Source organism: Syngnathus scovelli, chromosome 1 (genome assembly GCF_024217435.2).
Source record: "Syngnathus scovelli strain Florida chromosome 1, RoL_Ssco_1.2, whole genome shotgun sequence".
NCBI lineage: Eukaryota > Metazoa > Chordata > Actinopteri > Syngnathiformes > Syngnathidae > Syngnathus > Syngnathus scovelli.
This window is the reverse complement of record NC_090847.1, coordinates 26,720,212-26,742,326: the sequence shown is the minus strand read 5'-3', so window position 1 is coordinate 26,742,326 and position 22,115 is coordinate 26,720,212. Positions and strand designations below refer to the sequence as shown.

General features: G+C 46.8%; 1 protein-coding gene across 6 annotated transcripts in view; it reads right to left on the bottom strand.

The window, feature by feature from the left end:
* kdm6ba (lysine (K)-specific demethylase 6B, a) overlaps positions 1-21,924 on the bottom strand; it is a 41,368-nt gene extending 19,444 nt beyond the window's left edge. For 2 of the 6 annotated variants that reach the window (XM_049751533.2, XM_049751488.2), the window contains exons 1-4: positions 21,523-21,922; positions 20,985-21,109; positions 20,385-20,423; positions 22-91 (exon numbers count right to left, since the gene is read on the bottom strand). The gene's annotated coding sequence lies outside the window, so the exon portion shown is untranslated. Of the gene's footprint in view, positions 1-21; positions 4,630-7,914; positions 8,536-20,384; positions 20,424-20,984; positions 21,110-21,522 lie in introns of those variants that run through there. The other 4 variants (XR_007487935.2, XM_049751553.1, XM_049751522.2 and 1 more) reach the window with 4 other exon arrangements.
* Positions 21,925-22,115: the final 191 nt, after the last annotated feature.

The following is a 22,115-nucleotide window of genomic DNA, read 5'->3' as shown; positions in this document are numbered from 1 at the left end:
ACAAAGAGGAAGCGGCCTTACCACGTGAGCATGGGGGTTGGAGTCGGTCTCTCGCTCGATTTCACCGGGCCGACGTTATGCTTTCCACCTCCTAAAAAAAAAAAAAAAAAAAAGCACACAAAAAACGCTGAGATTTAAAAGCAGTCGAAAAAATGGGAGTTCCTTCTAAACTTTGCTGCCGTTGTTGAGTTTCTCTAAAACTGAGGTAGTGGCCTGAGGTAGTGTGTGTGTGTGTGTGTGTGTGTGTGTGTGCGTGCGTGTGACTCATTCAAAGTGTCAATGCCAAGCCGCTTGGCATGAACAGGTGGCCCTTCTGACGTCCCTCCCCGCCCCCAAAACACACCTCCATTTGCACCATGAGCACACACGACACCTGCGATATGCGTTCGTGTCACAAACACACCCACACACCTTGTCCTCGAATGACACCTCCTCTCCCTCCCTCCCTCTTGACACTTCCCGTAGAAACCGTGATGCAGTCGCCACAACACAAATCAAGATATTCACAACTACTGAAAGCGTCTTAATTTGTTGTTTTGGGCAGAAGGGAAAGAATATATGCCTGTGAGGATTGTTATACTGTCTGTCTTTGTGTTGCCGCACCGTTTGTGTTCCAATCCCAGTTGCTGGAAGCTTCCCATGTGTGCCGCAGCCTCGGGTGTTCCGTGTGCATGTGTGAGACAGCTTTGTCAATACAAACGCACATACAGTTGGCCCGGCTCCATTGATCTTGCAGCCTGGAGGGTCGGGCCCCCCCCCGTGACCTCTGAACTCTAGTTCAGAGGTCTCACCCTTCTACACCACAGCTGGCCTCAGTGTTGCGCACATGTGCACATTCTTGTATTTATTTGTTTTCAGGGCGGCAGCTGGTAAATATTTTTATATTGTGGGTATGGTACTGAAACTTCTATACAATAATCAAGTATTCCGCAAAAATATATTTTGGGTTATTTGAAGCACGATTATTAAAAATACAGAAGAGAACAACAATTTTTTCTTCAATTTAATTTGTGTGTAGCGACAAAAATATTCTTGTTTGCGAAACACGAGTAGGTAAAATTTTGGCCAATGGGATGACGTCGTAGTGCTTTTGCCGGCTAAAACAGCCCATTTGAGTAACCTCTGGTTTCTTCAAATTTGCCAAGCTGTTAGCATTCAAATGTGCATTTTGTTTGATAAACTACCTTTGAAAAGCAGTCTGACAGCGGCTGCTAACTTATAGTGCTAGAAGCAAGCTGCTAGCTGCTAGCTACTAACGGCGGCAACTAGTATTATACAATGAGAGCGCAAGGAATAAGTTTGGTTAGAGTCTATAATTAGCGACTAAACGGCTAGCTGCTAGCTACTAATGGCGGCAACTAGCCTGTATTGTTCAATGAGAGCGCAACGAATAAGCTTTGCTAGCGTCTATAATTAGCGACTGCACATGATTTTGGGATGTTTGACAACAGAATGTCATGGCCATAAAAACTGGGCTCAGCGCAGCCTCCAGTTGGGACGCCGTCACACGCTGCGAGAGCCAACTTCAAAATAAAAGACAATGCCCAAATTATTTGGGAAGCACGTTGGCATCTTATTACGTCACGCATGGCATGAAGAATTTTTGTTGTGGCTGGCTTGTCTCGTCTTGCGGCCTCACTTTCACAAAGCGCCAATCCAAATGACCATTTGTCGCATGCTCTGTGAACTTTGAACCGCAGCCAAGTAGCAGGCGGCGTGCGCGAGCGAGCCCACATGGCGTGAGCGGAGTTAGTCAGCGCTGATTCAGCGGCTGCCTTCAAGTTGGGTCCGACTCTCGCTCTCTACGCGGGCGGTCGTTACATTCCGAGCTTTTGCCGTGCAGCCGCATTACTTTTAGGATGGCAAGAGCCTGACACAAACTTGCCCGAACAAAGCATCGCATTAACGTGACGGGATACAAGGAGTTCTATTTTAGCTCAATCTGTGGGTGCATACAAGGTCACGTGTGTCACTTTCCGCCATAACCGCCGGTCAGTGCGCACGCCAGGCCGGACATGGCGAAGCTACAGACATGGTGGAGGCGCGTCAGGCTCGCAAGTGGCCGGCGCGGTTTTACTCCTGACCCTCAGCCAAAAGGTCACGTGAGCACACTCACAAACGGACTTTGTCCCACGTGAGGAGGAAGAGGAAGGTGGCAGTCAAGTAGCTTGTTTTTGACAGCAAAACCATTTTGGGGTTACTGGCAGCACCATTTTCATTCAAGTGAAGCAAAAAACAAACAAATAAAAGGATTTTTCTATTTTAAAAAAGAATCTCATCACATCACAAAATGTCTACTGTGAGTCTCAAGTGGTTCTCTTGTACCTTTCCTGATTTACACACACACACACACACACACACATTGAGCGGTACAGCAGATGACAGTCATGTGACGAACCATGAGCGCTCCCCTCCCGGGCATTGAAAGGACACCCACCAAGGCTGCGTGAGCACCAACAACACATTTATGGAGCCGCTTCTTCAACCGAAAGAGACTCATCCCCACAGTACTGCCGGCAGCCGGCACGCCTCGACTCGCTTTCCCCACACCCTTTTTCCCTTCTCATTTCTCCTCTTCTTTTCATGCCAATTCTTGTTTTACTTTGAAAGTGCACTTTGGACCATTTGTGAGTGTGCGTGAAATGCAAGTTTACGCAATATATTGTAGCGTTGCACAATTCACTTTCTTTTTTTTCACTTCACCGTCACATTGTAATTAAACTGACCCGGAAATGCTTTTGCATGTGAATCGGGTTGAAAATGTTTTTGCCTTATATGTATTGAAAATCCAACAATACCCAAAAAGCATCCACGTAAGGTCACGTTTCAAAGGGCTGCAATTTGCTGACTGCAGATTAGCTCATGCGGCAGAAGTACTTTTTTTTTTTTTTTATTATTTTAAATTCATTCATCCTCTATACCGTACGCGAGTACCAAAACGCCACACCATTCAAAAATCAGTCAAGAGTTGCCATGGAAATACATGTATGAGCGTGTATGTGTGTGTGTGTGTGTGTGCGCGTGTGCATGTGTTTGTCCTTGACCAGCTGCACAAAGCAGAGGAAATGAGACGGAACCCAATCTGGTCTTCACCTGTTTGTCTTTTTTTTCCTCTGGAGAGGCCTCCAACACACACAGACACACACACACACACACACACACACACAATCTCAGCTCGAGTCTTCCTGCTCAATTTCCAGACACAACCCCGCCAAGCGGCATAGCGCAACATCCCGACGCAGGAATCTTGTCGGACGGCGACAATTGCTCGCGACACAACAGGGCGACGTAAGCGCAGGAAAAGAACGAGCGAGGGAGAGAGAGAGTGAGAGAGATTGGTATGTGAGCGAGGCGACAGGGAAAGGGAGGGGAGGGTTTACTCTAGGACGCCAGAACCCGGTGGCATGACACAGATGCACTCTGCTACTGTGCGCGGAGGCAGAGAGGAGGTGGGGGAGGGGGAGTGATGCTGTAATGGGAGCGACTGGGATGAAGAAGAGGAGGGAAGAGGAGGGAGGGCGGGCGGCGTGTGCCGATGCACAGAGACGCCTTTATCTGCTTCCATTACAGTTGTAAACTTACTCAACACCTTGACTACAAGCAGTCTTGTAAGCGTTCACAGTCTATTTGTAATTCTACCAAACAAGTGTAGCGTAAAAAGAAAAAAAAAAGAAATAAAAATCTGATTGGGCTCAGACTAATTGCTGGAGCACAGCTGGAGTCCACGCCCGCCCGCCGTGCCAAAGTCATTTCGCCACTGACGCTTCAAATGTATGTCAGGAGGTCACGTTAGCGCAATGTCATCAGGCAGCAGATAGGGGGCGCTTTGCTGACAATAAAGCACAAATGACTCAGAAATGATGCAGGATTGTCTGGAAGCATCACATCAATTATAAGCGCTGAAACGTACAGGCAATGAATTTGCTTCCACCCTCACGTCCATATTATTTCTTCTCACCGCAGTGTTTTACACATTAGCATGCGTATATACGGGCAAGCTATCAGTCTGCCACCCTTCCCGTAACACCTGCCAGCCCTACACCAAGGTCACACACCTCAATTACCCCGTGCACATGCACACACAAAGAGTGAGCGCATGCGAGATCAGAGAGGGAGTGAGGGGAGAGGGTGGAGTGGAGCCTGAGCAGATTTCACGCTAGCCTGAACACTAGCTAACACGCGCTGGCGCTGCCGACATTATTTATGATGTGCAATGTTTGGGACGTGCCCTCTCGGAGCAACTGGGGGGGAATAATGTCCCCATGAGGTGTTTCAAATTAAAACGGCCAAATTATATCACTGTTCAAAATGAAAAATTTCACAGAATAATTTTAAGTGGAGCATATCGTCGCCAAAAAAACACACCCTCCTCTGATCTCTGTAATCAACACCATCTGATCAGAGTCACAAGCTTTTTGGACTAGACGCAGCGAGGATTTGGACAGCTGGACGTCGGCTTCGATTGACACAGGATTTAGAGAGGGGGGGAAAAAGAAAGTAGGATGATAAAGAGGAGGGTAAGGAAAGAAGAGAAGGCTGCGGCGGGGAGAGCAAGATGCAGGCAAGAAGAAGGAGGGTGCAGACAGACAGGGAGGAGATGGAATGGCTCCCCAAGACAGATCATGTTAACGCCCCCCCCCCACACACACACAAAGTCAGACCCATAAAGGTCAAAGTCCACCCTGGCCCTCCTGACAACCTCACACAGTCTGAGTTTAAAAAAAACAAAAAAAACTGTAATCTTAAAGCAAGCAAAGAAACAAAAGCAAGCAGAGGCGCGGCGCCGGTGCCGAACTTGTGCGTCACAATTCTGACGTTTATCTCTGGCAGTTACACAAGCGAGCGACGGGGTCAGGGTTCAGCGAGGAACTGGGTTAAAGAGCCAATCGGTGCAGGAAGAGCTCCAAGTGCACAGGTGGCTAACCAAAATGGAGTCACATGCAAACACCGTCAATCCGTTTACAACAATCAGGTTAATGCATTAGCGTAAGCTGATCAGCTGCATTGATTGAAGTCAGGGGCAGGGTCACGTATGTCATGTGCTCTCTTACGTGTGTGCCAGTGATAGATTGATAGGGAAAGTGTGTGTGTGTGTGTTTGAAAGCAGAGCAGCTCGTATGACTGGTGAAACCAGTAAGTCAGGTCTTTACAAAATACTTCAGATGCACATTTTCATTCATGAAATGTGCACGCTGTTGTTTGTTTGTGGCCTCACAAACACACATAATTATGAATTTCAATCACGCCTTCGGATAGAATTACCATAATTTGCTGTAGAAAAAAAAACATCCTTGCCCATTGATATCCTGCCCTAAATAAAATGCTGGAATTCACAAAAACATGGAGGATTTGAAGGAACGACACCATCTAGTGGCTGGAAAAATAATTACGTTCAGAAACATTATGAAAAGTTTATTTTATTTTTCTATATTTTAACTTAAAATAAAATAAAAACTTCAATAGTGATTTTTAAGAAGCAACGGTCGTTGCCATGTGGCGGTACAGTATGCAAATAGCCAACAAGATACGCTTATGTGTTCACAAAAAGTGCCGTTAATGCTTTGTGGCCAATGCTAGTAGGCTAATGTCGCTAAATAATGCACAACAATACAGATTAACTGCAGGATACAAGCGCACATGTGCCTACTTTTTGTTCATTAATGACATTTTCATTCATTTTGATGTGAAAAGTGCTGACACCCGTCCAACTGAGATAACTGATTTACATTATCTGAAGAACACAAAGCTCAGTACAGAGTCTCCTTTTTCTCTTCTCCTAGTCTTTCTCTTTCCGTTTTACGCAGTCCATCGGCATGGCCGTGACCTTGCAGCACACGTCTGTCCCTCCCATGTAGCCCCGCCCTCCTCCGGACTAATTACACACACAGCTATCTTGTGCGCTCCTGCGGTTGACATGAAAGCAGCAAGGCCCAAAAAGCGAATCTGCCTCAGCCCTTTGACAAGCGCATAATAGAATTAAGGGCATAACGCTAATCCAAAGTGCACTCTGCGACCCGGCGAGGCCCCCGGAGTGTTTAGCGGCGGAACAAAATGCGGCTACTGTTTCAAGCATGTGTACAGTATGTTCCGCGGCTCAGTTGGGATCATAAAGAACTGGCAGCCAGTCATGAAAAATATGCTCGCTTAACAAGCCGACGGCTGTGTGCACTTTCACGCGTGTGCAGATTATTGCAACAAAGGCGGCTGGTGCCATCTATACTTGTATAATTGCAACAACAACAAAACTTTGAAATTGGGTCACTCGTATCATCAGGGACGACTGTTATGTCTATTCCACAAGATATTTATAGTTCAAGTTTGCACGGCGGCATGACTTTCCCAGGGTTCCTTGCAAATGTGCATTTATTTACATGGCGAGTGCCCAGTTGTAGACACGGCGCCAGCCAGCCAGCCTCCCCTCACCTCACCTCCTCTACTGGCTGTCTGCTTCTCACCATCTTGCCCCCCCCCCCCCCCTCCTGTTTTTAAACACAAGGCATCAGCCGGCCCCTTCCTCCCTCCCCTTCTTCTTTTTCTTCTCCGTGCAGGCAGCACACTCAATCACCCCGCTCCTCTCTCTCTCTCTCTCCTACTCGTCATCTCAACCTCCATTCCAATGAATGCACAATCTCCCTCCTTCAGCTGTGAGGGGGCAGCCCCCGTGCACATGGCAGAGGAACGAGAGCAGCAACACTCGACTACAAAAAGAAAACACCCCCTCATGTGCGTTTGCACATCTGCAGGGGATAAGCAGGAAGTAGACAACCGTCATCATGTTCATGCATACCCCAACATGTTCAAGAGAACTCGAGCTGCCAAAACCACAAAACTTCAACAATAAAACTGCATGGCGCCGTAAAAAACTGCCGATCCGACGAATCAACAATCAGTTTACTCGCCGTTATGCCATCGCCGCACTCAATCCTAACCAATTCCCTTGTATCGTAATTGAATTTAGCACGCATGTCAGTTCACATCATAATAAACAACATAATAGATACAAGGGGAGCAGTCGTGTAAACAGATTAGCGTAGCATTAGCATCCTGCGCTGTCAAATGACGGGCGACCCGGGCTGAACCGCGCCTGGCACGCTGCTACGCGACGATGCCAGATGGACAGGAAGTGGCGGTGGGATTTAAAGTCTGAGAAGAGGAGGAGGAGGAGGAGATGATGATGATGCTCCACTTCCGCTGGTGGCGAAGGAGCAGATTTGCCTCTTGGACGGCCGGGTGCAGCAAACGGAAGGGTGGAGAAGTGCGTGCTATCACTTGACAGTGTGAGGTGTCTTTCTAGGAATCTTGAAACACGGGGACAAGGACTAAATGAGGACATGCGCATACAAACACACACACACGGATCATTAGCTCCAGGCAGACAGCAGAACAAGTGTTGTGTTTCTCACACTACACACGCCGGCTACTTTTAGCTCGATGCTGACCGCAGACCAGACGAATGATCCGTACATGTTGAGGCCACAACACAACACACTGCGCTTCCTCCTCAGTCCAGATTACGGGGAAGGTTGCAGAACTAAAAAAAGAGGGGGATGAATGTGCAAGAAGGAAAAGAAAGAAAATGTGCATTGTGAGGACTGAGCGGGGGATTTAAATGCCCTGTCGTCTTCTCCTTTGTTCAAATTGCTGCTTTCAACACAATTCTGAGAGGGTTCCGTATTACTCGCTGGCACATGCAAAAAGTTTGGGATGCCCCATGACATAAACATTCCATCCACAGAGGCACACACACAAACCCAGCTGGAGCACACAAGCTCCCTTTGTGCGGCATTCCTTCCTTCCTGCCTGCTAGCCAGCTAGCTTAGCCCCTCTCCCATCTGCTTCGCAACTTTCCCCCCTCGGCTTTTGTCCGAGGGCCAGCCAACCGGCCAGCCGGCCGGCAAGGAAGACTCGTCTTACCATGGGAGACGCCGGGGAGGGGGAGCGACGAGGTCCAAAAAAAAAAAAAAAAAAAAAAAAAATATCCAAAAGGGGTCCGTGAGTTCAAGCGGCAGCCAGCTCAGCAGATTCCCAGCAGTTCTACGGCGGCGTTCCTGCTGCCCGCTTGGCTCTCTGCACTCCCAGCTTTGTGTGCTGTGTGTTTTCCCTTTAAATTGCTCCGGCTGCCTCCCCCCACCGCCTTCGCTCGCTCGCTCGCTCGCTCACTCGCTTTCACACGCACACACGGAAACACACACATGCATATACAGTCAGTCCAGCTAATGCACTAAAAGCACTCACATAAATGACATTGTTGTCAAAAGCATCTGGTTCAAGTAATCTTGCCCCTATTCCTCACTGAAATCTCCTTTGTCTTCAGGAAGAAAAAAAAAAAAGACCCAAAAAAAAGCGTGACACTGGTTTTGGAATTTTTTTTTCCCCTCTCATGTGTTTTCTCCTCCTCACCCTCTCTCGATATTGCGTCTCGCTTTTTTTTTCTCCCACTCAGTAGTCAAACAAAGAAAGGAAAGGAAGAGAGCGAGCTCACACACACGCGCACAAACACACGCACGCACGAGCTCGGAGCCCAACCCCCAGATTTTTTTTCACATTGCCTTTTTCTAAACTGCACGCATGCACACGAGCACTCCCCTCCCCTCCACCTCCCTCCCTCAGCCTGATCTGGCCTCGTTCTTATTCGTCTACTCCCTCCCTCCCTCCCTCCCACCACTACACACTCCCCCCTTGTGTCAAGCAGATGGGATTGGAGCGCTCACACTCCCTCCACGCCTCATACGCACGCTTAACGTGCACGCCCGGCGCGGGTTCGGATCACGCCGGGAACCAGGTATGCATGTCTTGCATAAGAATGACAATAATTCAATGACAAGAAAGCAATAAAAGGTGCTAATGACATTTGAAAGGGGACACAAAATGCTAAAAGCTAGCAAGATTATATGGCGTATAAAGCAAATACACAATGAACAAGAAGTGACTTTAATCAAATGCATCAGAACTTATTGGTTAACTTGATTGATTTAGTTCATATTTGTGTTCTGCAATTGACTGGCAACCAGTTCAGGGTATTTTTCGTCAACCGCCCGGGTTAGGCTTCGAGCACATCCGCAATCCAAATGAGGATGAGCAAAAATATCGATGATGTCATCGATGGACTCTACTTTTACCACAATATGGCTTCACACTTGTTGGCGTGTCACAGCCAAAACTTGTTTCACTGTTTTCCTACAAAAGACACATTAGCAGTCACGTGCGGATTGAAGATGGAATTCCAGGCTCGAAAGGAAGGAAGGAAGGAAGGAAGGAGGGTGCCGAGAGAACCAGATGAGGGATGATGGGATGGAAACTTCAACAGCGAGTGAGTGGTCGCGTGCTCTCTCTGACCAGGGCAGCGGCGAAAGGAAATATAGGTGCTCTCGCTGACTCCTATAGAGCAGCATTGTTATTCTCTAGACTTTTCTTTTGGGATAATATACATTATCAGAAAAGTTTCATCTGCTCTGGTTAAATGAAGACAAAGACAAGTGGATGGACAAGCGTCCGTAGACAAATCTTACATAATTTTCTGGCAATATTGATTTATCATGTTAGCCATCTGGAACCCTGCCAGCGAGCTGAAGCATTTCTAGTATTTCTGCTGCTGGGGCGAGAGAGAGAGACAAGGGAGATCGGATGGACCGATATGGGCTTAAAAAAAGACGAGGCGATGGGACTAATCGGCGGGAATCATGGGATGCCGCCAAAGAGTCGGCGATAAAGTGGGCAGGCGATATTGGATAACGGAGGAAGAAAAGAGGGGAGACAAAGCGTTTAGGAAAACGTTTAATTGAGCGGTGACTGAAGGGGGGGGGGCGGAAAAAAAACAAAAAAACACGGGTAGCAACCCTTTTTGGGAGTCATTACATAAGAGCTGGTAGCATCGAAAAGACCGGGGACAATAGTGGGACGGACAAGAATGCAAAAAGTGAAATTCCTCTGGGAAGGCCCTTTTATCTTGCAGCATGACAAAGCAAGACTTGTTATGTAACTTGTTAAGTCACAAGGGGAAAAAAAACAAGCCGACGAGTCGGCTAAATTTCAAGCGAGTCGGGTCACGCCCTATATACGATCTTCCACATTAGCCACTTTGTTAGCTAGCTAGCATCGGTACAGATAGCAAATGAACAAAGATGAGCTATTTTGAAAAATTAACTGATTTCCCATCAAGATGGAGCTCTAACATGCAATTATTATTTAGTTTCATGATTTGTTAGCAAACACAAGCAATCAATTAGTCGGTATGACAATAAACAAGATCAGATTCATTATAAATACAACATTTTTGGCTTAAAGTAAATGAGCCATAAATTAATAAAGACATGTATCTACTACTATACTTAAATTAGAGTTGGAAACTTAGACTTTGATGGATCAAATTCGAAAACTGTTTTCAGTCCCACGTCAGGTGAGTTTGGTTTGGAATCAGCCTGACCAAAAGATACGTATGTTGATAATAACTCACCGAATGGAGCTCAATGGACCACAAACGCTAAAAAAGATCAATTAATTGCCAGTTAATGTTTGATGAGCGACGACTGTGTTCAATTAACGTTGCCTTCCGGCACACACGCACATGCTCACATCACATGCTCACATCACGTCACTGCCACACTGCTGACTAGGACCTGACCGATTAATCGACTGGCCGATTCAATTTGCCGATATTGGCTTTTTTAAAATTGTCCGAAATCGTAAAAATCATCAAAATCTGCCTTTTTTCTTTTACTTCAATACAGTTCAACATAAGAGAAAAAGAACGACCCGGCAAATTCCTCTCCCCAAGGAAAAAAAAAAAAAAATCATATATTTTCAATTAGGGCGGCTCGGTGGCGCACTGGGTAGCACGTCCGCCTCACAGTTAGGAGGGTGCGGGTTCGATTCCACCTCCGGCCCTCCCTGTGTGGAGTTTGCATGTTCTCCCCGGGCCCGCGTGGGTTTTCTCCGGGCACTCCGGTTTCCTCCCACATTCCAAAAACATGCTTGGTAGGCCGATTGAAGACTCCAAATTGTCCCTAGGCGTGAGTGTGAGTGCGATTGGTTGTCTGTCTCTGTGTGCCCTGCGATTGGCTGGCAACCAGTTCAGGGTGTCCCCCGCCTACTGCCCGATGACGGCTGGGATAGGCTCCAGCACGCCCGCGACCCCCGTGGGGACTAAGCGGTTCAGAAAATGGATGGATGGATGGATATTTTCAATTAATCAGCTGATTATTGGTTATCATTTTATTATTTGTATTATTAATTTAATCTTATTTCGTCAAATATTCAAATCGGCATCTGCCTCATAAAATTTATATATATCGGGCGCAAAATAAACAAACTACCCCGACGAATCAAACTATACAAAGCATGATGCAATCCAGAGACAAAGACGAACAAAAACAAAGTCGTGACGAGATTTGAGGCGTGCACACGTTAATCACACGACGTGGCCACAGTAACTCACACGAGCGGGACAAAGACAAACAAGATCGTAGCGTCGTGATGTAACTGCGTGCAACGACAACAACACACGTAGGCGGAGCGGCCGGCTTGTTTTTGCCGGCGCGTTAAAGTAGGACAGGATGAGATCAATGCAATCTGACACGGACGCGTGACAACATTTTACACACAATATCGTAAATCCCGACCATGTTGTCTGTCAGTCAACACAGTCAATCAGGACTATTTTCAGCCAATCGTTGCTTTAATTGCCAAGATTGACGCAATCATTTCAGGTAAACACTTAAATATTCCATCATCCGCAATTTTCCTCAGATAATCGTATCGTCTAGAATTCCTCCACGGATTATCCTTTGGTTGAACAATGACGAGAGCTGAGGGGTGAAATCTTGTTTTGAGTCTGTGAATCTTGCTGGGCTTGCATTTCCCCCGCGGACATGCTTTGTGCACATCCACGAATGTGCTCCCCACCCCCTTTTTTTTTTTTTTTTTATTCGCATTCCCTTCTAAGTACGGACTGGGGGTACGCCGCAACAGCCCGGGGGCCCCGTCACAACACAGTGAAGGCAAACGAGAGAAAAGAGGAGCCCCGAGACGCAGCCTTGAGGCACTCCATCCCGCCGACACAGCAGGCAGCGCCTTCTTTTTAAACAGCATGGCCGACCGACCAACCGACCGCCTTTGTTTGGCAGAGTGACGACAAGGCCCACTCCCCCAGTTTTCCCGAGGAGTTGGCTCGGAGCGGAATGTACAGTGGGAGCAGCTCGCGTTACACGGCGGGGCGGGGAGCCCCGTGAACTCGGGGCTGCATAGAGGGAAGGGTGAGTGAGTTTAGCTTCTATTTTTAGGCCAGATGGGAGTCTGCTTTTAAAAATCCTCACCCATCTGCATGTCGGCTTGCAAATCCCACTTGCGGCGGGAATCCCTCTGAGACACCTGCAGAAATCAACACCTCACTCCAACTTTTTTTTTTGCAATTAGCTCCTCTCGCTCCCTTTGCTTTCTTTTGTTCGCCGTCGTCGACGCGACATCTTGCTCTGCTCAGTGAGGAGAGTGTGACAGTCTGCACATGGAGCACACCAGTGAGAAGGGAGAAAAAAAAAAAAAAAGATTTTTGCTGACAATGCGGAATAAACACCACAGGCACTGTTTTTTTTTTTTTTTAAAGGCTGGCGAGGGCAGCCTGTGATTTACGTCTCCTAATAAGTCAGTTCACTTGCTTTTATGATGTCGTCATTATGAATTATAGCGGGCCTAATGAGGGCGGCGGCCGTGTCCTTACAAGCTCTGGAATAACGTTGGCTCAAGAGAGGGCGCGCAAAAGGCCAGGATGCCGACCGCGGCCGGTCAACGGCGGTCGTAAATAACAAAGATGTGAAGCGAGGGAGGTGAATGAAAAGATCCAAAGACGCACGTGTGAGGGAGTTTCACGGGGCGGTTGCTAGGACAACCGCTCGAGGCACGTGCATGTATGGCCCTGAACTTTGACCTCACCGAGCACTTGCTGTCCTCCGTAGAACCATCAGCAATAGAAGCGTCAACTGCATACAAAGTAAAAATCCCCCAAAATGTCCCTGCCCAAAATTATATTCGACCACATTGCGATGTTGATTTGAATTTGAACTATTCAGCCTTTGCATAAAACGTCAAAATGCGTAACACACTAAAGTATAAAAAGCAGCCGAGTCAGCATGTGTGAACAGAGGAGATAGACCAAACACAACCCCAGGCACATATGCCACACAAAAAGTGTGCTTGCAACTATAAAAGGACAACACAAAGTCCGAAACACACACACACACACACAAACGTGCACATCTGGCTCCTTTTACACACACAAGCATATGAATGCCGCATTGTGTGCATGTGTCGGAGAGTGAGTCGCTGTCAGACACACAAACACAAACCACATGCAGCTGTGCGGTGTCGGTCACAGATGCACGTGACACACACACACACACACAGGCGCCGTAGCAACAGAAGAAAACATGGCTGAAAGCCACTGCGGTATGTTGGATGAGTTCAACGCCACATGCGACGGTGGAAATCCTTAAGTGTGTGTGTGTGTGTGTGTGTGTGTGTGTGTGTGTGTGTGTGCATGTGAGAAATGAGAAAAGGGGCAAGTGAGGTAAACCAGCTTTCCAATTCCAAACAGCGTTTGAAGTTCCCTCCCCGCTCAGCCACGTGCAAACTTTAACATGAAACGCTTTTAAGATGGGGGGGGGTTGCTCCTCTCGGCCTTCATCACGACGTCCACCTCCTCCTCCTCTCCGCTCATCATCCTAACGCCCCCTTAACCCACTCCCCCACTCCCGCTCTCTGATCTGGTGGAGTGTCCTGCAGATAAAGCAGCGGCCGGTCAGATTAGACGTAGTGACGCCAAACACAAACAGGTACACACACACACACACAGGTCAGCTTGCCCTTGAGTGATGGTGGGACAGAGAAAAAGATAAGACGATAATCGACCCGCCTCTTATCTGTCAATGGAAAAATAGTTGATTCAAATTTGGATTCTTCAAGGACCATTGCAATTATTGCAGTTTTTTTACGATGCTCATCACGCACAATTTTCTTTTTAAAACACTTTGCAAAAAATGTCAGCAGAAATGTATTTGGCGTTACTCAACCGCACTTAACATGACTTGTGATTGGTTGATTCTCAACACATCCCAGTCATGAGGGTGTGTACAATTTTGCAACCTCCTTTTTTTTCCATTTGGGTTGTACGTTATAAGTCACAACGGCAGAAAACACTTTGAAATGATTTATCTTGCTTTTTTGATATGATAAAAAGGCAGCAATTGAACAGGGGTGTGTAGACTTTTTATATATACGGTAAAAAGATGTGGGTGGTGAAGTAAACAAATGAAGATGATGATAGTCACACAGTGGGAGGCTAGGATAAACGCACATGGTGGCATGTGTTCGCCTTTATCGGTTCGGCAGAAAGTTTGATGTGGCGGGGGCGCGGCCACACACACGACGGACACATGGAACACACACTGCAACGAGTGTCAATAAAGTCTCAACACATTTGTAACAGACAAGCTCACAAATTCAGTGGGCTACGTTTATAGCGCCTATACAAAATAGATTTTCCGATGGGTGGCAGAAAAAAAATCAAATAACTAATTCACCAATAACTTTAAAAATATACGTTGACATTTTTTTTGCAGCATGAGTGAATTTACTGGCGAAACTTTATTTACGTGTGATCCCATTTCTTCTACGCCAGTATTTTTTATATTTTTTTTGGTCATTCGTGCCATCACAGGAAAGTCAGAGCTCCATCTAGTGGACTGATGGCTCAAGGACGACAACGTAATTGACTTCAACACTGAACTGGATTTACTGTTTTCATGCCAAATTATATATCAATGTTTTATCGGGAAAACTGACCGCTTATGATTATTTTGAAAAGGGCAGTTAAAATCATCTGCCCGACACTCTCCATTCGAAGAGTTTTCTCAACATCTCAGTTCGCAAAGTCGACCCTACTTGTGTCCGTCAAGAGAATATTCACCTCATTCGTGCCTTAAAGCTTTATTAAATAAGTAAATAAAGCTTTTACAGTGGATAAAGAAATTGGATGTTGCTAATAAAGAGACCAAGCGACAGCCACATACTAAGATTGAAAAAAAAAATGAAAAAAAAAAAAAAAAAAGGGCGGCAGGCGATAAAACGAGAGTGGAGCGTCTGGCTCAGTCCCAGCTTTGTCTGCGTTCTCAGGGGAGGTAGGTTGGCAGAGGCGAGCGGTCCGTCTGTCCTGGCTCGGTGCCAGGCGGAACGCCGCACTGCCGTGCTACCCCCGGGAAAAAAGCCCGAGAGTGGCGGGAGGCAGCGGAGATCCTGAGTCAAAAATCACAACCTCGGCCCGGAAAGGACAACTGAGTTGCGTCTGGCTCGTTCACTTTGACGTTGGGCCAACGTTGTGACCCACTCAACCCATTTGTCCACTTCAACTCAATAGATAAAGAATGTTCTTTAGTCTGACGTCGCAGAGCTGACCAAAGTCCATTTTCAAATCAGCCATTAGCATCAGAGTCTCCATGGCAACGTTGCTTTGCTATTGCATCACTGCGACAACACAAAGTACACATGGAGGCATGTGTGTGTGTCAATGACCTCTGTGTTGGCTGCGAACTCATCACCTCAGCTCACGTTACCGCCAAGGCTTCCCTCTCTGAGCAGGTATCAACTTTCCATTGGCTCCAGACTGGTCTTGCTCGTATTGAGCTTGCCTCGCCTCACCTGACCGACCGGCGACCGCACACACATCGGGCCACGATGAACCCTCTCACCCCGTTTAATCAAAACGATGCCAGGGTCCTTGACGGGTTCACACACACGCCCGACTTTGACCCTCAGCCACAAAGTAGCCTTTGAGATGCTAAAAGGGAGGTGTTAGAATATGTAGTAGTCAAACTATGCAATGACGACTTCCTCTTTAACAATTCCACCGATGGATTTCAGCTTTGTGAACCACTGTAATGACAAACAGCTTCCTGTAGATGGCGGCGTTGCGTTGGATTCGAGATCAGTAAACGTTTGCGTACAAGATAAAGCATGGGCTGAATTTTGGTACCTCACGCTGGAAAATTATGTACTTGTTGGTTTAAGCGGAGGCGGCCGACTAAAGCAACGTGTCGAACGCGTGAAGAAAATGACGGCGAGTCCTCACAAAGAAGCGGCTTCTTTTTATTTAAGAGATGAGAGGCAAATGTACGATTTTCTATTTTTATCCTTGCTCACCAACACGTTGCCAGCTGCGCACTTGGAAACGTCCTCAGTGTGTGCGTGTACGACATTTTCCGTTGGAGGAGGACATGCACACACGTTCTTCTCACCCACGTTTCGCAGACGTCGCCAATCGTGACTATTTTTGTCATTCCCAACTGGAAGTTAAACTTGCTGCGGCACCACAAACACACACCAAAAAAAAAAAAAAAAACACAAACTGCAAATTAAAAAGAACAAGTAGTCTTAGGCGGGATTTATCTTGGTTGGATTTGAGGGTTGTTGGTTTTTTTTTCAATTGCACGAGGTGAACGTTGCCCCCGTTAACCTGCACTTCCTGTTCTCCTTAATGAATGAATGATGTGCGAGTGTTGCTGCGTGCAGACTTTGATTCACAAGCAGGAAGGCGCATGCACTTAAGTGATCCCCCTCAGCGCGGCGGATCCATTCCACGCACAAAAGGCGGAGAGGCGGAAGGAGAGGCGAGCGATGACAGCGGAAGGAGAGAAGAAATGTGGCTGAGGGAGAGCTGAACAAAGAGAGCCAGGAAACAGGAAGTGTGCTGGGAGGAAATGGGAAAATGTGTTGAGAGAGCAGATGCTTTGTTGGGGTGACGTACAACATTCCTGCTGCGATGATGGCGCGCCGGATGCATGGCGGGCTGCGCGCCATTTATTCACTGTAAAAACAACGATACCACAGAAATTCTATAAAGCTCCCCCTATTGGCCACTTAAGTGAAGCTACTCTAAGGTGTAAACAAATATGTCGCTGTCAAATTGAAACGGGCAAAAACAACATATCATCAATATGAAATATAATTTTAAAAAATCTGGAAAACTGAACTTATAAATAACGATTTCACACTATAACTTGACAGTCCGCCCAGAATTCCGAAAAGTATGACGGAGTGAACAGCATGGCAAGTACCGGCAACAAGTGACCAATCAGCTCGCTACGCACTGACCAAAAAAAACTACGATAGTAACAATTTCCTGCATATACCATAAAATTATGAACGCCGTTATCCTAAAGTGCTCTTCATTTAAATAATTACACTCTGCTGACACTGATTGCAGCTGCAGAGACTTCCGTTTATGATGTCCCAAAAGTTTAAAGGCAGAGTTCAGCGGGGTGTCAAGTCAATGGGGAGCTGCGGGGTACCGAAAAGGATGGAGGGCAAGGGGGATCGGGGCTCCGACATTCATGCGAGATACAAACAAAGAAAAGACACGCATCTACAAACACACACGGCAGCTTGTAGAGAGGGAGCACAACACTGCATTAAATATTCAGTGAGTTTTTCCAGCATGTGCACTTTCCCCTTTCACACGTGTAGAAGTGCTAAAAAAAAATGCAGCGGGAGAGGGATGGGAAGGCAGCGAGCGACAAGGGGGGAAGGAGTCAATGAGGGCAAAGCAGCGCGAGAGTGCGAGTGAGCGAGCTTGAAAATGTCAGAGAGAGGCGAGAGAGAGAGAGAAAAGCAATCTGACTCTGTTCCAAGCTACTCCCCTTAGCAACAGCCCGGCTCAGCCTGCATCCTATTGGCCCGATGACAGCATGCATCACGATCCCATGCATGGCGCCGCAGCCAATCGGGGGACACTTTGCAACTCTTGCATTTTGGATTACGTCGGCATGGAAACACAAGCCAGCACTTGGCCCTGAATGTGAAGCGCTCAAAAGTTGAGGAAAGCGCCCGTAAAAATAAAGGGAGCTTGCAAATTAAAAAATCTTTGCTGAAACCTGACCATAACCAGCACGGTGTCAAACTCAAGGCCCGGCGGCCAGATACCGCCCGCCACGTCATTTGATGTGGCCCGCGAAGGCAAATTGTGCATCAAATTCGTGTGTCATTACTAGAATTGCAAATTGTCTTCACTTTTAATAATATCTTTTTTTTTTCAATATTTGACCAGTTTTTACTCGTCTGATCTGAAAACAAATTATTTGTCAGTTTATTTTGTAGCTTTTACTGTATATAACCACTCACCCGAGCACTTTAACACATGTCATGTCTTAGGTTAGCTTAGCATTTAGCATGGCTTCTATGTCTTTTCTCGCCATCCCGTTGTGAGACTACTTGTCAGGAACGTAGCTTACTGGCCACCCCGAAGGCAATGATTACCGACTTAAATGCGACTCCGCAACTTGTTTAGGTGGACTAATCGCCATCCACAGCTGGTTGCTAGCAAGCTAGCTGCTGTGGTGTAAGTAGTGCAGACCTTCCTTCGACTTCTGGCTACCAGTGATAAGTGACATGAGCCCAGCGAAGCTTTTTTATGGACCAATTTCAGTGGTTGATTCTCAGTTTTGCTTTTAAGTGTGTTTTGATGAAGCAAAAAAAAAAAAAAAAAGCTAATTTTGCCGGGCAAACTGCAATGCAAAACTACTTAGATTGAGCCCTGCATAGCGTCAAAGAGGTCATTGCCTGTACATGTTTGTATGTCAATATGCCAAGAACGGCTAATTAATAACAACAGCAACGCTTCCCCCTTGGATTTGGTGATAAGCGGTGTAAGTATACCAAACCAGCAGCAATTAGCCAGCTAATTACCCCGGGGCCTAATTACAGTCGGCAACCACGGGACCAATCAGGATGGAAATAACAGGGCGTGCTTGTACGCTAGCTTGTGTTTATCTAAATACTAAGTGATCAACCATTAGCGTGACGGCAGCTAAAGGTCAGCCCCTCACAGGAGATAGCAGAGGCACACGAGCTGACATTTTGGCGGCGCCGTGGACCAGCGGTTTACCCACAATGCCTTTCTGTGACAGTTGAAGCTGCAAATTCAATAATGTGGCTCGGTTTCAACATCAATAGGAGTCGGTGTGCGTGCGCGTGAGTGCTCGGCTAATGGAGTTAGCTGTGATAACAGACAGAGGCGGCAGCTGGCTTTCCAGGAATATTCTTTCCGAAGGCGCGTGCGAGCGCATGTCACGCGCACGTAGCAATCCACAGATTTTTAAAAATGCATGCGAAGGGCTCGGCGAATCCATAATGAATGTTCACATTCGGAGACGAGTGTATTAATGTTGGCACATCACGATGCTTGACATTAGGTACGCCTGCATAATCGAATGATGTCTTCTGAGAGAGATCATCGGGTGTACCGGGGGAAATACATATTTGACTAAACTGATCAGAAATATAATTTATAAGAGAGAGAGCAAAGTATCGGTTGATCCAATGCAGCCAATTATATCGGTCTAAAGTCTACATGACATTGTCAAAAAAAAAAAAAAAAAAAAAAAAGGACTTACAATCAATGCCACATAATATTTGCATCATCTTAATAAAAGTTGTGGAACTTTATGATACGAGTCTAAATCTGCTTGTGTACCAACAAATCGTGTGCATGGCGTGAGGGGTAGCTAAGCTAAAGCTAAACCTGCAAATCCAAAAAGAAAAATAATCCATCTCATTTGGCTCTACCGCCTCATACTGCTCTTCTCCCTTCACTGGCCTCTTCACACAAAGGCTGGGGGTGGAGAAAGCGGCGAGGGGGGGGTAAGCACAAAAAGGACTCTTGCCTGGGGGAGAGGGAGCGTGATAAAGGGGGTAGATGGAGGGCAACACAAGGGTCAACGGAGATGGGGGCTATGAAACCTGAGAGGCAAAAAGCCAGCAAATGAGGAGCTGAGCTACAAATATGAGCTGCAGTGATTGTTCTGTCGGTGGACAAAATACTTCCAAGTATCCCTTCAAGTACGGTTGTATGGAAAATCCAGGTGTGGAAATCACAAACAGATCCACGTAGATGGTGATGTTGCATCGCTTTGTGATCAGCAAGGTAAAGATTAGGGCTGAATCTCAAGCAACTATGTACACGCCTCCAGGCAGAGGAGCTTCATTCAAAACACCTTCACGGTTTGTATTTTTATGAACGGGATAAGCGTTGAGACGCCCTCACGAAGCACCCGCAGGCGCATGATGTCATCCACGCCTCTCCTTCAGCAGAGGATGACAGGAGCGGCAAGAGGACGAAGAGGAGGAGGCTCACACACCCCCTGTCCGTCCTCTTCCTTACCCACGGCTTCCTGCCGTCCACACACACAGACACACACACTTCTGATCTGACTCAGCTGCACCTCGCCAACCCTACTCACAAAATCGTTACGATGACAAAAGCTTCCGTCATTAAATTATTTTGCTCTTCAGCACAACCGCCCCTTTTGTTTGTCTACTAATATAAAAATATGAGGTCAACTCACCAATGTCGTCAGATGATTCGAGACAGGAGCAGCAAAATCCTGAAAAGACATGAATTTGGGTCATTACATTTTCAACATAAACATTCTGCTGTTATTTGCAAGCAAGTAGTGAGAGGCTGTGTGAATAAGTCTCCATCTAGTGAACGACGTGTTGTATCGCAGCTCTAACGAGCCACAAGATTGCTGATTATCTCCCCCCCAAAAATATTTAACCTTATATTCACTGTATTTGGTATTAGAGATTTTGTTACGAGATCTGCAGTTGCCACATAATGACAACAATTTCAGGGACACCTGCAAGATGTTCACTGACCACAAAAATAAAATTGATTTTAAAAAATTAGCTTGTTTTGACACTTGTGCATTTTGTGGCGCGTACCAAAATGAATTAGAAAGTGGTATAAAAAACAACACATTTTAAGTGACTTTGAGTGACTTATTTGAAGCACCTGTGGAATGGTACATGAATGCACACTGCAAACACATTCTGTAATTTGAAATAATCGGCCATTTTTCTTAAATCTCGATATCAAATCATTTTTCAACGTCACTTGGGGTTGAATACACTTAAAACTCAACGCCGTTGGGAAGTCAGCTCACCAGTTCCCCGCAGTGCTGTAGCGCCCTCCGGTGGCGCTGAGCCCAAAGTGCAGCAGGATCGGCGCGCAGAGGGGTGGAGACACCAACTGCATCCATTCCGGAGGAAGAACATTCAAACGCTCTTCCTGGAAATTACAGAGAACCCGCCACAACTTCACTACATGACATAACGTGAGACAAAATACAACGAAGCCTCCTGCCCGACGAAAACATAACCCCCCCCCCCCCCCCCCCCCAAAAAAAATAAATAAATAATAAAATAAAAAACAGTTCCCCTCCCAGAAATTGTCCGCCAGCGCTTCACGCAGCGTGGGCACGACTCTACGCAGATTTAGGAGAACGTCTCTCACCTTCCCGTAAACTATTCCCCGTGTGTCATCAGCAGCATCGAGCGATCGAGTCAAAGTTAACATGGCTGCGAAGTGGATCCACGCAAACGTTCATTCACACGCTGCTCATGAGTTTCTGTCCAAAAAGGCCTGCAACATAGTCACGGCGTTTTCTAACAGCTGCAGCAAAAATTTGAGATTTTTCTCACCTTTTCCACGGCCTGGTAGTTTTAATGGAGATTGCGCATCTCCTCTCCCGGCCGCGGATGACGCAGAACAAGTGGCGATGTGCACATCCATGACGCGTTTTGATGCAAACATGCGCAGGCAGGGAAGGTGTCGGCCCATGGGCAAGGCATGATCCACAGCTCGCTTCTCCTCCTCTTGATGCGATTGTGGAACCATCTGCTGGGAAAATCGGCCGCTCAAATAGAATCAAATGCGATCTGGGCTGACGATAGAATCCGCTCCGGAACATTTCCACGGGGGCAGGTCCACGCAGGCACTCGGTCAAAAGAAATTGCGCAGTTTTATTTTCCAGTGACACGCAGAGGCTCTCTTTTTCTTGTGTCCCCGTTGAAGGGCCCTTTCCCTCCCTTTCCTCCTCCTCCTCCTCCTCCCTTCCTCTCCTCTCCTCTCCTTTCTCTCTTCCCTCATGCAGGTTTATTTTCGGTGGAACTGCCTCGCTCGGACATTAATCGCCCCGCCCCCGTAGTCACATACTGTAAGAACTAAAAAAAAAAAAAAAAAAAACAACTCCAAAATGTCTCGCTGCAGCCATTAGTAGACCTCCCACTCTTTT